Genomic DNA, 17,108 nt, shown 5'->3' with positions numbered 1-17,108 from the left:
TGTTACTTCAGAATATTTTGAACAGGTTTATCACATTAAAACAAGTGCTCATTCTTACATGGAATTGTTTCTTTTGTATTTTTACGATTTAAGTAAGTGACCTGGCCTAGCCCTGCTTAGACCTTGGTTTGGAGTAGTTGAAATTTTAAGCAAATCTTAGATTATAGGTTAGTTAAGATAACTTGTACACTTTGCATTAGGCTATGCCATTGTCGAATTAAGGTAACGTTTAACAATTTGACCTGTTACCTTTGGTCAAAGGAAATCTTAAGGCTTCTGGCCTTCAAACCCTGAGGACGTGGGATCAGATCCCGCTACTGATACTGTGTGACGGTGAGTAACTCGCTTAACCTGCCTGTGCTTCAATTAAAAAAAAAAACAAAAACAAAACTAGCTCTCAAAACATCAGTCTCGTTAGATAAAAGCATCATGAAATAGTGATGATAATAAAGGGGCGCTAAAGCCCTTTTTCACACAGACCTCTGTTGGTAGAACTTGTAGATCATGACAGAGCTGCACCAGTGGCAAGTGAGGAGGCTGGCAAGACTAAAGTGCGGAAGTGTATTGCTTTTATTGAGAAACTACAAAATTAAAGTGGTACAGTGCAAATACATTAAATCTCATTTGAAAAATCCTGTCCATAATACCAATGTCTTGAGGAGTGTAATATAGCATAATAAACTTTAAAAATCCAACAGAAACCTTTCATAAAGTAGTCCCTTCATTTTAACTTTCAGGGCATCAGAACAAATTCCTCCCATGTAGCTCTCTGAATCCCAAATTGCCAGCTCCATCCATACCCACACCAGATTCTGCTGTTTGCCTTCTACCTGTTTCCATTTTCATTCCTGCCACAGCTCCATTCCCCTCTGCCCTCGCTGATAATCGGTGGGCTCCAATTCCACCAAGCAGTGAAACGTTTTGTAAGTCATCGTTCGTTTTCCCTATCCTGTTGCTCTGAAGGGCCAATGCTGCCTTTTCTGACTACTCATCTCCAAATATACCCTACAAGCTCCTGTTATCATGATCAATCATTGTTTGTCGTTTTCTGGTCCTTTCTAGCATTTACTGTCTTCCTATTTATATCTGCTTAACCCCAGCTGGTGCCTATTAACTTCTGCACTACTTACCTTTAATCCAGCAGTCAGACTTTTTCCATGTGAGCACTGCAGGTGGACAGTGCTTAATAACCTCTAACATCAATAAATAAGTGTCATGGGGAATTTTAAAGGACTATTACAAGGAACATGTTCTATTTATAATTACAACTGTGTTCCTTAACAGCACATTTCCTTTTGTGCCATTTTAAATGCTAAACAAAAACACTATTTCGTTGTCATCATCATCATCATTATTAGTACTACGACATCTGGCTTAATGCCTTTATCCAAGGTGACTTGTAACCTTTTGAGATACAAATGGTTACGTTTCTTCTTTTTTTTTCCCATTTTGGGTACACACAAGTGACTTGCTCATGTTCACATCGTGTCAGTAGTGGAATTCGAACGCATAACCTTAGGGTTTGAAATCCAAAATCTTAACCACTACTTCACACTGCTTTTCTTACTATGTAATAGCTTTTTAGTATAGACTTCAATGATTAGTGTTATGAAATATGCCAAGTAATATCTTGCATTTAAAAAAATGACATGGTGATTTGATGACACGTTCATTTTATACATTAAATATTATTGGGAAAAATTGCAAGTTAGTGTCCAGAATTGAAACCATTTTGGGTTATTGACACAGACTTAGTTATGAACCTATTCGTCAGATAGGATGAGGGTGGTTGTTTTTTTTTTATTTTTATTACATTTATTTGGTTGAGGTTTTATTTAAAGTGACAATTTGCATTTTACATTTTGTTTTTAAACTACCCAAGCACAGGCTGCTTAAATGAGGAATAATTTTTATATATTGGTATGGCTGGAAAAGCCAGCTTTGTGTTATAAAAAAAAAAAATGCTATCATTTGAAGTTTAATTTCTTGGTTTATGTTGGATTATTATTATTATTATTTTTTTTTAAACACATTTGTGTTGTTTGGAAACGGTCTGCTTGTGAACAAATATTGATCACTATGCTCGGCCTTTATTAGAAACTGGACATTTTACCCGTAGGTAACAAAAGTGAGAAAGGGAGTCTTCTGCTGTAGGGTTTTCAAGCACGTCCAAGTTAACAAGGTTTTGTTTAACATCAACTTTTAATATTTTGTTTTGTATTTTTATTATAGTGTAGTTTTATCGTAGCCTATGCAGTTTTGTATGATGATTGTTTAGAATTGCAAGTTAAAAATGACTTGCATAAGTACAAGAAAAGTTTTTATCTTTCTACCTTAAAACTATTGCTTTCCTGTTAAGTGTATTCAGTTTAGCTAAAAATATTCATCCTTGCCTGTTATACACATAGCTGGTTTACAGACTATTTAATCATTTCAAGAATAACAAATGTTTTCCACGTTCTGTATGTTAATACTTGTGTTGGAATCAACTCAACTTTTTTGAGATTTGCAAGTAAGTGTGTGTATAGTACAATAACAATCTTCTGTGTACATGTCAGTAAATTTGACTTGAATGTGGAGTTTGTGCTATTCCTTCACTTGGAATGCTACAGACGCCTAATATAAAAATTCCAAAAATGTATTTACACTTGCCAAATATGGTAAAATAACACTTATTTGTATAGCACATTTTCATACAAATGATGTAGCTCAAAGTACTTTACAAGATGGAGAGAAAGAAAAATATAAAAATTAGGCAATGCAAATTAACAAAGAATAAATTCAGGTCTGGTGGCCAGGGAGGACAGAAAAGACAAACTCCAGAGGGCTGGGGAGAAACAAAATCTGCAGGGGTTCTGAGGCCATGAGACTGCCCAGCCCACATTCTGCATTCTACCTAACAAACCTAAATTAGTCCTCATGGTTTTCAGGCTTCACGTGGAAAAATTGGATGAGTCATGCAGACTTCTGGCCTTCAATCCATCAATTTGATGACTGCAAGGTGCAGGAGGTAGTGGCGCAGCTCGCCACCACAGAAAACCGGAAAAAGAACAGCAAAGTAGTGGTTAAGTACAGATTGCGGAGCCATGATAAAAAGAATAAAATGCATATCCAGAAGTATCAGGGTTATACTAAAATGAAGCTATAAGAAAGCCTTATTAAAATAATGGGTTTTTAGCCGTTTTTTAAAAAAATGCTCCACTATATTAGCCTGGTGATTTTTTTTGTCAGTAAGCTATTCCAGATTTTAGGTGCATAACAGCAGAAGGCTGCCTCGCCACTTTTTAACTTTAGCTGTTGGAATTATAAGCAGACTCTCATTTGAAGATCTAAGGTTGTGATTTGGAATGTATGGTGAGAGGCATTCTGAAATATAGGATGGAGTGAGATTTAAGGCTTAGTAAACCATAAGCAGTATTTTAAAGTCAATTCTAAATGGCACAGGTAACCTGTGTAGTGACATCAAAACTGAAGAGATATGCTCAGATTCTTTTCCTAGTTAAGATTCTGCTAGCTGCGTTCTGCACTAGTTGTAATTGATTCTTTTCTGGTTAGCTCTGAGATGACTGCATTACAGTAATCTAGTCGACTAAAAACAAAAGCGTGAACTAATTTTTTCGGCATTTTGCAAAGTTATCAGGGATCTAATTTTTGCTATATTTAAGTGAAAAAATGCTGTCCTAGTGATCTGATTTAATGTGATTTAAAATTTAGGTCAGAGTCAATATTTACCCTAAATTCTTTCTCTGTCTTGATTTTAAGCATAATGGATCAAGTTTATTTCTAATATCCTCATTATGTCCATTTTTATCAATCACTAAGATTTCTGTTTACTCCTTGTTTAAATTTACTACTCAAAACACAAGTAAGACATTGGGTTAGTGAACCAAGAGAGTCGGGATCATCAGGGAAATGGCAGTTTATGAAAAAAAAATTGGCTGACTAAAGTCTTCAAAGCTTCCATTGTTAATTTTATTGCATTATTTACTGAGAGCTCAAGAATAAAAATACATGATGTATGTGTGTGTGTGTATATGTATGTATATATGTGTGTATATATATATATAATATATATATATATACACGCACACTGACACACAGGTCCATAAATATTTGGACAGAGACAACTTTTTTCTAATTTTGGTTCTGTACATTACCACAATGAATTTTAAATGAAGCAACTCAGATGCAGTTGAAGTGCAGACTTTCAGCTTTAATTCAGTGGGGTGAACAAAACGATTGCATAAAAATGTGAGGCAACTAAAGCATTTTTTTAACACAATCCCTTCATTTCAGGGGCTCAAAAGTAATGGGACAATTGACAATTGTGTGTGTATGTGTATATATGTGTGTGTGTATAATATAAATTTTTTGTTTTTAATATAAATTTGTAGTTTTATCTAGGGAAATTGTTCCCTTTACCCACAAAGATGAAAATCCATGCACATTGTGGTATAGAAGTTTTTATGTTGTCCAATGTTTTGCATTTTCTGAGCATTTCTGTTGCTTGAATTAATGTGTGTGCTATTTACTTTTATATTCGCACCTAGATTGGTGGTTCTTAATGTTTGAATCAGGTAATCCACCATAAATCCATACCTGGTGTCAGCAGTCATTTCCTTGTGTATTCCAGCTTTAGTTGCCATATTTTGTTACAAATGTTAATGAGAAAAATACTTAGGTTTATGTCTGGTGTTGCTGGATTTGTGTTTTTTAGATGATTTCAGCGAGTCATCCATTATAATTGTCTGTGAAGTGTATTGGCAGCCTGACAGCACTAATATAACAGATGTGGCGTGTGTCTCTGATCAAATGCTTTTAAGGGATGGTCTTTGGCGGGGTTGGACTGCTTTGGCTTGACATCGTAGTGAATTTAAGAGTTAACCACATAGTGTTGGAGATCAGGTGAACTGGAGACAATGTTTAGTTTAACAAAGTGTAGAGAGAGAGGCTATAATAAATATTTTTCAAGTTGAAGTTATTTCTTCATAAACATTCCCCTTGAATGTCATCGTATTTGACAAAAGATTTATACAGTTTTCAGTATTTTTAAAGCAAACTCTTGCGCTGTAACAATGCATTTCCAATGTCAAAATAAAACCATTTTCTGTAAACATTTAACTCGAAAGTTTCAAGTTGGTATTTGAATGAGAATTGAAGCCCTGCTCATTAATACTTTGTGGACGTGCCTACCGTACGTACTTTTTATGTGGACCACCTTAAAGGATGGATTCTTTCTTGCTACCCTCCTGAAGGGGCTTGTTTTATGGAGAGCTTTTGAAATCGTGAACCCATGCACCTTCACTCCAATTTCAGCCGAAGAGCACTGCAGACTTCTGAGAGTGATGGTTGGATGTATAGTAGCCTCTCTCACCAGTCAACGTCTTGCACTGATGTTTAGTTTTGTGGGACGGCCTGTTCTAGTAAGTCTTGGTGCAGTGATTAGGGCTGGGTGTTAGCACTGATATCCCAATTCAGTTTGTTTCTGATTCGCAATGCCCTTTATCGATTTTTATCTTGACTAAATTAGCGTCCACGGATGTATTTGAAGTGGTGGCTTTTTTAAGAAATTACTTAACCATGCATAGCGAGCATTTATATAATGTGACAAATTTCAGTAACACTTTATTTGAAGTGTCTACATAGTGACTTCATAACGTGCATAAGCATAGAATGACATTTTAAGAAGAAATAACTGATTAGTAATGAACAGTAATGTCCTCACAGGTGGCGCAGTGGTAGTGCTGCTGCTTTGCAGTAAGGAGACTGTGGAAGATTGTGGGTTCGCTTCCCGGTTCCTCCCTGTGTGGATAGCGCTTTGAGTACTGAGAAAAGCGCTATATAAATGTAATGAATTATTATTATTATTAACAGTTAACATCGGTATTTGGAAGATGTGGAACAACTTTTTTTTCATAGAAGTACACATTTAAAATTCACCTTGGTTTAAATAACATGTATCTCCACATGTTACACATAAAGGGTGGGGGAGGGTTGTTCACCTTGTTTTAATAAAACGCAATGGGATCTACTTTATAAAACATCTACATCTTACGAATAATATAATCAGATATTGCTTCTTTAATGTTCAATAACCTGTTTTTGTTAATTTCCATGTAGACACCCTTCAGCTAAACAACATTTATATAGCACATTTTCATACAAAAAAGTACCTCAAACTGTTATCCAATAGGGGGAATAAATTTGGTTATTTAAAATCGTAGTTGAAATCAAAGTTTCAACTGGAGGACTTGGCTTTCTATGATTCTACAAGTTACACACCTTTAGTTGCTCACTTGTACCAGTCACGTAAATCCGTCTCCTGACAGTCCTCAGACAAAAAGGAAGCAATTTAAAACAAGGATCTAGAGCTAATGCTTGCTGACAGAAGCATTGAATGAAGGGAACATAAAAGAAAAGGAACTAGCCATCGTGACTGAATGCTGCTATTATGGAGCTACTTCAAGTCTGCTGTTTTGAGTGCATGCTCACTTTTGTATCACAGGCTGCGCTGAAAATTCCAACAATTGCCTGCTTGCTATGCCGGGTGAGGCGTATTGTAGGGTCTAATCTTTATGGGTAAAAACTGCTATAGATTGTTCTTTTGGGCATGAGGCAAATTAAACGGAAGCTTGGAGCTACCTGCCCTCTCCAGTGTAGATTGTTTATGCACTACTCGTTTGGATTAACTTTTAAGGGTGATGTTGGGATAAATGATTTCTCAAATTTTTTGTGTTACAACAAAAATGAACTAAGTTGCACAGTTTACATGTGGCTTTGCTTTTATCCAATTCTTTACCAATGCACAGTTTGAATCTGTTTTAAGTGTCTATGATGCTGATTTCATTTAAAAAGAGCACACCATTTTATGTGAAGTAGGGAAGTGCTATTTCTGTAGAAAGCTTTAACAGGTGCATTAGTGCAATCTACTGGATTGGATGCCCAAAACAAAGATGAGCAAAAATCTACATATAGTAATTGATTGGAATAAAGATTCACAAGATCGGATTGTATAAATCAATATCAGATTTATATGAAAAATAGCAATCATAAAATCAATATTTTTACCCAGGCCTAGATGTGATAAGCCTTCCACTTTCTGATTCTAGATCCAACAGTGCTTAACGTGACATTCACATTCTTCAGTATTTTTTTGGGGGGGGGGGGGGTAGGGGGTGTAAAAGATGGGCTGGTACTGTCTGCTCATGGTTCTGTTCCCACCCACTGTGAGTTGAAATCTGGAGGATCCATATGATGAATCAGACTTTTCATATGATGCAAGGTTGGAATTTTTGCAGTTCACTGTTTTAAGAGATCAGTTATGTACGTTTAAGTTTTGGAACTGCTATAAAATGACTTTGTTTATATCCAGTAATACATCAATATTTCAGTTCCATTTATGCATATGTGGATATACTAGTGCAGGCATAACTATTACTAATCTGTATACTGTATTTTAAAATTTACTAGAGGCTAAAAAAGTCAACGGGGTTTCTTTTTATATGCAAGTTGAATTTATTACCATTTTTGAGCTTTACTGGGGGCACAAACTAATTTTTAATTTAATGTCCTAATTTTCTTCTTATGGTGAACGCTTGCAGTGGATAGTGCTGCTCCCGATTAGCTTCAGCATTCTGAGGTTGATTTTTTTTTTTTTTGTTTTTTTGCTTTTGTCAATTATAGTCTTAAATGTACAGTAATCCCTCGCCATTTCGCCTTTTGCGGCTTCACTCCCTCACGGATTTTATATGTAAGCATATTTAAATATATATCGCGGATTTTTTGCTGGTTCGCAGATTTCTGCGGACAATGGGTCTTTTAATTTCTGGTACATGCTTCCTCAGTTGGTGTGCCCAGTTGATTTCATACAAGGGACGCTATTGGCAGATGGCTGAGAAGCTACCCAACTTACTTTTCTCCCTCTCTTGCGCTGACTTTCTCTGATCCTGATGTAGGGGGATTGAGCAGGGGGGCTGTTCGCAAACCTAGACAGTATGGACGCTTGTCTAAAAATGCTGAAAGATTATCTTCACGTTGCTACCTTCTGTGCAGCTGCTTCCTGAAGCGACATGCTGCAGGGTGCTTCGCATACTTAAAAGCTCGAAGGGCACGTATTGATTTTTGCTTGCTTGTTTTTCTCTCTGTCTCTCTCTCTCTCTCTCTCTGCTCCTGACGGAGGGGGTGTGAGCTGCCGCCTTCAACAGCTTTGTGCCGCGGTGCTTCGCATACTTAAAAGCCAAACCGCCCTATTGATTTGTTTGCTTTTCTCTATCTCTCTGACATCTGCTCCTGACGCGCACTCCTTTGAAGAGGAAGATGTGTTTGCATTCTTTTAATTGTGAGACGGAACTGTCATCTCTGTCTTGTCATGGAGCACAGTTTGAAACCGAGACAAACGTTTGTTTGCAGTGTTTGAATAACGTTCCTGTCTCTCTACAACCTCCTGTGTTTCTGTGACCCAAGCATGACAATATAAAAATAACCATATAAACATATGGTTTCTACTTCGCGGATTTTCTTATTTCGCGGGTGGCTCTGGAACGCAACCCCCGCGATGGAGGAGGGATTGCTGTATATTATGTTATGTGTAAATTGGACCCTTTTTGGGATGTTTGATTATGCCCTGCAGTCATCTATTGCTTTGCCCAGTGTCCATTTACTGCTCTGGCTGCTGCTAGGCTAGATGCTGTTCTTGTAACCCTAAACTGGTGTTTATACTTGAAGTTCGAAAAATTAGGTTTTTTTGTTTTTTTTTTTTATTTGTTTCACATAAACTTACATTAATTGCTCCTTTTCAGTCTTTCAAAGATGTTACAATTTAACTGGGAGCTCTAAATCGCCCTCCTCAGTGTGAGCTTGCCCAGTAGTAAATTTTATCCCACTCCAGGTTGCTTCAAGTTTTTTAATTTTGATGCAGCCTATCTGAAGCAAGACTTAATTTAAAAAGTAGTTTTAACTATTTATCTAGCAAGGAATCCCCCGATGTGAAAACTGGTAGTTTACCTGCCAGTCCTGTAGTATGTTGGACATTAAACTTTAAAAAGTTGTACCTTAAAAACAGTTTGTACACCCTTTTCCCATGTTCCTAGCAAGTTTGTTCAGTCATGAGTGTTAGAGTACTTTTGCATTAGATATTTTGTATTTTGGTTATTTTATTTCCAAAGGAAATGTTGTAAGCCTGTATAGATTTCTTTCCTTGACAGAATGGTTATTTAGGAAGCAGCTCCCTAGCACTTCGCTGTTTGCTGTGTTTGTTGCTTGGATACCAGTTACATTAACAATGCTTGAAATGCAGGCATTTTATTCTGGCAACAAAGCACCCTGGTGTCCAAGTTAAGGTGGTAAATAGAGAATGGCTACAGTCACTTTTATCCTCTTTGTATTGTCCTGCCCAAGTATTCATGGGTTACTTTGTGTTGTTTTAATGAGAGAAAAAAAAAAATAAAAAATAATCGAAAATATGTAATACTTCAAAACAATTTTGGTTGGGTCCATAATCCTGTATTTTTAGTTGCTGGGTTTTCCAGTTTGTTGGGTATCTGCTTTTAATATAGAGGTCAAAGTGTGATTAGTAGGGATGCACCGATATGGGAAATTTGGGCCGATGCCGATATCTGATAATGTCTATGTACTTATCTGCCAATGCCGATATACATAGTTATAAGAGAGAAAAATGAGACTTGATCTGTCTGGACAAGAGTTATAGACAAAGTGAACATTTATTTGAATAACAGTTTTTGCACACCACATTCAATCATTAAAAATAAACATCTACCACATTTGGCTGGCTACCTGTTGGTTATATGGGAAACAGTTTTGCAGGTTGTTGCTTTAAATAACACTTCTTTCTTTTTGATGGAACAAATTCAGCAATAATCAAACATAAAGTGAAAAAAAAGGTAAAATGTACAATGACAATGAAATAAGCAATACCACTTAAGCATAACAACTTTTGCAGATTTACAATCACTAACATGGCTTCTGCTCAACCACATTTGGCTGGCTACAGTCTGCAGTATTAAATACATTTTTGTTTCTTATTGATTGAATAACTAACCAAAGCATACAACTGTAAAGAAATAACTTTTTTTTCTGGAGTCTTGTCATTCTTTTTTATTTTTTTAATCATGATGTCTTAACGACAAACAGCATCTCTGCCTTTTCGCAGGAAATTGTTTCTCTTTGCGTTGGTCACATTAGAAGGCAAACTGAATAATCTGTTGCTGTCCACGCTAGTACATGGGGATGACAGGAACTTGCGTGCTATTTTGGCAATGGTAGGAAACCGACGCCAGTTGTTCCGGTATTTCAGTGGATTTTCATTCCTCGGGATTGGTGCTTCAGAAAGAAATCCCTGCACCTGCCGAGTAGCATGCATGCATACATGTACGGCATTATATTCTGTCATCTTTCATATCTAAAAGATAGTTTATTCGGAAAGTATTCACAGCGCATCACTTTTTGCACATTTTGTTAGTTTTATTCCAAAATGGATTAAATTCATTTTTTTCCTCAGAATTCTACACACAACACCCCATAATGACATGAAAAAAGTTTACTTGAGGTTTTTGCAAATTTATTAAAAAAAAAAAAAACAAAAAACTGAGAAATCACATGTACATAAGTATTCAGTCTTTGCTCAGAACTTTGTCGATGCACCTTTGGCAGCAATTACAGCCTCAAGTCTTTTTGAATATAATGCCACAAGCTTGGCACACCTATCCTTAGGGTCGTTGTCCTGCTGAAAGATGAACCGTCTCCCCAGATTGAGGTCAAGAACGCTCTGGAGCAGGTTTTCATCCAGGATGTCTCTGTACATTGCTGCAGTCATCTTTCCATTTATCCTGACTAGTCTCCCAGTTCCTGCCACTGAAAAACATCCCCATAGCATGATGCTGCCACCACCATGCTTCACTGTAGGGATGGTGCCAGGTTTCCTCCAAACGTGACGCCTGGCATTCACACCAAAGAGTTCAATCTTTGTCTCGTCAGACCAGAGAATTTTCTTTCTCATGGTCTGAGAGTCCTTCAGGTGCCTTTTGGCCAATCTACCATACAGGCCTGATTGGTGGACTGCTGCAGAGATGGTTGTACTTCTGGAAGGTTCTTGTCTCTGTCTCTCTGTCTCTGTGTCTCTCTCTCTCTCTCTCTCTCTTCTTCCCCCCCCCCCCCCCCACAGAGGACTCTGGAGCTCTGACAGAGTGACCATCAGGTTCTTGGTCACCTCCCTGACTAAGGCCCTTCTCCCCGATCGCTGAGTTTAGATGGCCAGCCAGCTCTAGGAAGAGTCCTGGTGGTTTCGAACTTCTTCCACTTACGGATGATGGAGGCCACTGTGCTCATTGGGACCTTCAAAGCAGCAGAAATTTTTCTGTAACCTTCCCCAGATTTGTGCCTCGAGACAAACCTGTCTCGGAAGTCTACAGACAATTCCTTTGAGTTCATGCTTGCTTTGTGCTCTGACATGATCTGTCAACTGTGGGACCTTTCCAAATCATGTCCAATCAACTGAATTTACCACAGGTGGACTCCAATTAAGCTGCAGAAACATCTCAAGGATGATCAGGGGAAACAGGATGCACCTGAGCTCAATTTTGAGCTTCATGGCAAAGGCTGTGAATACAGTGGAACCTCGGTTCACGACCATAATTCGTTCCAAAACTCTGGTCGTAAACCGAGTTGGTCGTGAACCGAAGCAATTTCTCCCATAGGATTGTATGTAAATACAGTTCGTACGGTCTGGAACAGATTAATTGTATGTAAATATATATATTTTTTAGTTTTTAAGCACAAATATAGTTAATTTATACCATAGAATGCACAGCGTAATGGTAAACTAAATGTAAAAACATTGAATAACACTGAAAAAACCTTGAACAGAGAAAACTAACACTGCAATAGTTCATGCTATAGTGCTAGGAACCGCTCGTTAAAAACACTTTTTTTTTTTAATGAGTTTTAAGCACAGGGGAAAAAAATGAACATTTGAAAAATCCGTAATTTAATAAACCACCAAGAAAAGTAACAATGCAGGCTACGAACCGATCACTGTAAATAGAACTGAACAAAAACAAGCCTTCTCTACCTTATGCGTCCCTCGCTCGCTCTCTTTTGCGAGCCTGGAGCGCCTGTGTGTGTGTGTGTCTCTCTAGAGCGTGTGTGTGTGTGTGTGTGTGTGTGTGTGTGTGTGTGTGTGTGTGTGTGCGCGCGCACGCGCGCAGCTCTCTCTGTCTCACGGCTGCCTGTGTGTGTGCCTCTGTCTCTCTTGCTGCCTCTTGAGTGTGTCTGTCGCTCTCTCGCTCACTGCACAGGAAATGCACAGGGAGAGACTGAACATGTACAAACCGAAAGGGAACCTGGCTTGTTTATATACCGAGTGTGTGGTCGTGAACCGAGGCAAAAGTTTGGCGAACTTTTTGGTCGTAAACCGAGTTGTACATGTACCGAGACGTTCGTGAACAGAGGTTCCACTGTACTTATATACATGTGCTTTCTCAATTTTTTTTTTTTTAATAAATTTGCAAAAACCTCAAACTTTTTTTCACGTTGTCATTATGGGCTGTTGTGTGTAGAATTCGGAGGGGGGGGGGATGAATTTAATCCATTTTGGAATAAGGCTGTAACATAACAATGTGGAAAAAGTGATGCGCTGTGAATACTTTCCGGATGCACTGTAGATCTGCATTTTGGGTTTTACCAGTGCTGTCAGATTTTAGATTAGAATCCTTACAATAAAAATAAGTATATGGAATTTGAATTGAATGCATGTCTATATTGTATTTGGTGTTTTTTGAAACATTTTTTTATTTTTGCTTTTCACTTTAGATCAAGATCTGCTTACAAATTGCTCATTATTACTTAAGTCTCTGGTGAAAACAGTGGCTTCCATGAATGTGATTGGCTCTCCCACAAAAAGCAACACAGAGAAATAAGACACGCACCGCACTGGCACTTTCTAACGACAATGTTCAAAAGAAAAACAAACAATTGTCAGTGATTGCTGAAACAAAGTAAATGCAATCATTTTTTTTTTCCTAGAGGCCAGAGGACCTTATATCCCTGTCTATTTTTTACAGTAAATAAACTGAAGCATTGTGACCCTTTACGTGTTTTACAAATGAAACAAGTGTATTAAATGTTACTTTGGGTGGTCTTAAGTATTTTGTGTATTATTATAATCAATTATTTAGCAGATAGCATTTTTCAAAGTAACAAAAAAATGTAAAATGAGTAAGTGTTTATTTACGAAACTAGTTAACATGCACCGAACAAAAATATGAAGCAAAGAAGCATAGGCTATAGTTGGCTCAGTCGCTGCTTGAAACCTAGCAATCTTTAAAATGGGTGTGTTTAACACAGAAGATGCCGACCATTTAATGACTAATAACAATATGGGATAACAATTCAGAAACACGTATAGGCTAAGCCTAAAAAGTTACATGCAAAAACAGATATGTAAAATCCCACAATAGTGTCCAGCATGTCTTAAGTAACATGAAGCCAAAGTTAGTGCGAGGTAAAACCAACAACTGCTCTTTTACATTCGATTGCCGTTTTTCTTTCTTGCCTTCCAAGATTTTTTTTATGCATTCAAATTGTTAGAATAGTGATAATCGATCTTGGGATCCGAGTTGTTTCGTTATGTAGTGGGTGCGGCAACGCACTGTACCAGTGCATGCTCCCCAACTTGACTTGATCCGACAGCCCTAGTTATTTACTTAAAACAGTGTTGTAAAGATCTCCAGAGCTTTTTTTTTTTTTATTTTATTAAATAACTTGCCTCTTGTCATCTGGCTGTTTTCCCAAGGTATCAATGTGTTCTCATCAAGAATTTCCTTGTACATTTCGGAGAGTGTGTATGTCACCTCATCATTTATCTTGGCCCTTTTCTGTTGTGGACAATCTGTGATTCACTCATTTGCATTTTGTTCGATGCAAGTTCCATCTGAGCTTCCAACATTTTGAGTGCCAGTGATTTTACATCTGCATCGAAATAGCGGTCTTTGTATCTCGGGTCTATAATAGTGGCAACACAGTACATGGGTTCTGTGTAAATCTCAAGGAAACGATTTACAACCTCCGAGAGAACGCTTTTTTACTGGTTTTGACTCCAAATTCAGTATGAGCGCTTTTAGTCAAGTCGTTTTAAAGCATTAACTGAGGGAATAATGTTAGAAGCCAAGGCTTCAGACTGGCAAATTTCTTTTGTCAGTTGTTCAGATGGAGCAAGGAGTGTGATTATGTTCTCGATCAATCCCCACTGATTAGGCGTTAGTTGCAGGTAACTCAAAATCGGAGGCATAAGCCCCAGGGGCTCTTTTCTGCTCCAGCAAGCTTTGCAGCATATAGAATGTGCTGTTCCATCCGGTCGAAATGTCTTGTTGAAGCATTTTCGGCTGCATACGAAGTTCAGTTTGTATAGTTCTGAGACGTGAGTTGGCTAATTGTGAATGCTTAAAGTGACAGACTTTTTCTGCTGATCACTATATCTGCGCCTGGATAGTATACCGTCGTTCATGGCAAGCTGTAAAGTATGAGCCATACATGGCAAATTTGGGATCCCACATTCCTCCATAGCCTTTGCAATGTTGTGTGGGTTGTCTCGTAATACTACATGAACATTCTCTTTAGGTATTTTCAATGTTTCAAACATTCTTTTAAACGTCAGAGTGCAGCACCTGTGTGTGATCCAGAGCATTCTTAGGCATGCAAGATTGCTTTCTGCAATTCAGACTTGCGGTCAATCCACTGAGCAGTTAAACTACACATACTAATGGCACTCGTATCAGATGTACATGTATCGGTAAAGTTTATGGCTGTGACGTCTTCAGCAAGGAGTTTGTGCACGTGACTTTCCACAATCTTATGTAACTCTGGAAGCGCTGTGTCAGAAAAATAACGGCGAATGGGTATCTGGTAACGGGGCTCGAGATGCTCAAGCAGCCTTCGAAATCCCATATCTTCTACAACATAAAATGGCTGATCGTCCAGAGCAATAAATTCCATCACCTTTGCAGTAATTGTTTGAGCTTTAGCGTTATCTTTATCAAATTTCTTTGATTTTTCAAGTAACTGATCAACACGTTGAGCAACTGCAGTTTTTGATTTTGTGCGCGGTGGCGTAGGATTCTTTTGCTCTGAGGAATTCTGTATATTTGTCAGGATGGCAGGTTTTCAAGTGTGTAATTAAGTTGGTGGTATTGAAATTTTGCACTTTGGTCCCTCCGTGCAAAACATTAGTCAAACAAGTGTTACAAATGGCATATTTTATGTCACTCTCACTCACTTTGAAAAACTTCCACACCGCATACATTTTTGTACAGTAGCCCAGTGTCGCCTAAACGCCTGCCACATCTGGAACACAGTGAATGCGTCCTCAATATCGGTTCGAATTATCAGTCAAATTTAGTCATCGGTCCAGTGTTGAAAAAATTATTTTAACCCATTATCTGCTGATACAGATATAAATCTGATATTATCGTTCATCTCTAATTATTAGTTCAATTTCTATTTATGGAAATTAGTAGAAAGGAGTACAGTGGAACCTCGGTTCACGAATGTCTCGGTACATGTACAACTCGGTTTACGACCAAAAAGTTTGCCAAACTTTTGCCTCGGTTCATGACCACACACTCGGTATACGAACAAGCCAGGTTCCCTTTCGGTTTGTACATGTTCAGTCTCTCTCTGTACATTTCCTGTGCAGCGAGAGAGCGTGACACACACACACACACACACGAGAGAGGGCACACACACAGGCGCTCCAGGCTCGCAAGAGAGACGCACACACACACAGGAGCGCTAGAGAGACCCACACACAGGCGCTCTACGCTCTCAAAAGAGGGAGGCGCACGCACTCACAGGTGCTCCAGGCTCGCAAAAGAGAGACGCACGCACGCACACATACAGAAGACGAGAGAGAGCGCGAGGGAGGGAGGGACACATAAGGTAGAGAAGGCTTGTTTTTGTTTTCAGTTCTATTTACAGTGATCGGTTCGCAGCCTGCATTGTTGCAATGTTACTTTTCTTGGTGGTTTATTAAATTACGGATTTCTCAAATGTTCATTTTTTCCCCTGTGCTTAAAACTCATTAAAAAAAAAAAAAAGTGTTTTTAGTGAGCGGTTCCTAGCACTATAGCGCGAACTATTGCAGTGTTAGTTTTCTCTGTTGTTCAAGGTTTTCTCAGTGTTGTTCAATGTTTTTACATTTAGTTTACCATTACGCTGTGCATTCTATGGTATAATTAACTATATTTGTGCTTCAAAACTAAAATATATATATATATATATATATACACACATACATACAGTTCGTACGGTCTGGAACGGATTAATTGTATTTACATACAATCCTATGGGAGAAATTGCTTCGTGAACCGAGGTTCCACTGTATTTATATATTGTCTAAAAATATCTTTTAATACTCTGAGACAAAATTTTTAAGTAAAGAAATAATTCTAACTTGATTCTAAACAAGCATTGTTCCTATTTTAAAAAGACTAAGCTTTACAGTTTTTTTTTTTTTTTTTTTTTTAATTGGTTTTACCCCATCAAGCAGATTCCTTAACATTTTTGCTTATCACACATCTTATGTGTTGATCAAATGTGTTAAAAAGTAGATTAATTAATGCAATGGCCTTAGTGAATTGTGCTTTTTCATGTTTAAATTTGTATTTAAATACATTTAGAGGTTCTTTAAATCTGTCTAGCAGCAAAGTCCCAAAATTAATCCATGCATGCCGCCTTGCATCTGCTTCTGACATATTTAAAAGAGGCTACTGTTCAGACTATCTGCTAGAATGCCATCACTAATTCCTAGTCTGGTAAAGGTGGCTGCTTGATCGCATTATATTCAGCTGTAGTTTTATTGGATGATTTTTGGTTTCCATAGGCACATTTATGTATGCTAACCAAATGTATTTTTTTTTTTTGTTACTAATTTTAAAAAGAAATCTATACTGATTTGTCCTTTGTCATACTGATTGGTATTGCACATTGGGGACTTCTTTAACATGCATTCCTTTAATAGGGAAGCGTATTTTGTTACCAGTCGCAAAGGAGAGGATGCATGTTTGAGTGTGGCATTACGTTCTCTTCTGACACTGCTG

General features: G+C 37.8%; 1 protein-coding gene across 4 annotated transcripts in view; it reads left to right on the top strand.

Moving 5' to 3' along the window:
* The window catches only part of csnk1a1 (casein kinase 1, alpha 1), a 74,658-nt gene that overhangs the window by 1,913 nt on the left and 55,637 nt on the right, over window positions 1-17,108 (top strand). The window lies entirely within an intron of this gene.

Source organism: Erpetoichthys calabaricus, chromosome 11 (genome assembly GCF_900747795.2).
Source record: "Erpetoichthys calabaricus chromosome 11, fErpCal1.3, whole genome shotgun sequence".
Lineage (NCBI taxonomy): Eukaryota > Metazoa > Chordata > Cladistia > Polypteriformes > Polypteridae > Erpetoichthys > Erpetoichthys calabaricus.
Note: the sequence above shows the minus strand (reverse complement) of the source record. Positions and strands in the feature narration are given on the sequence as shown.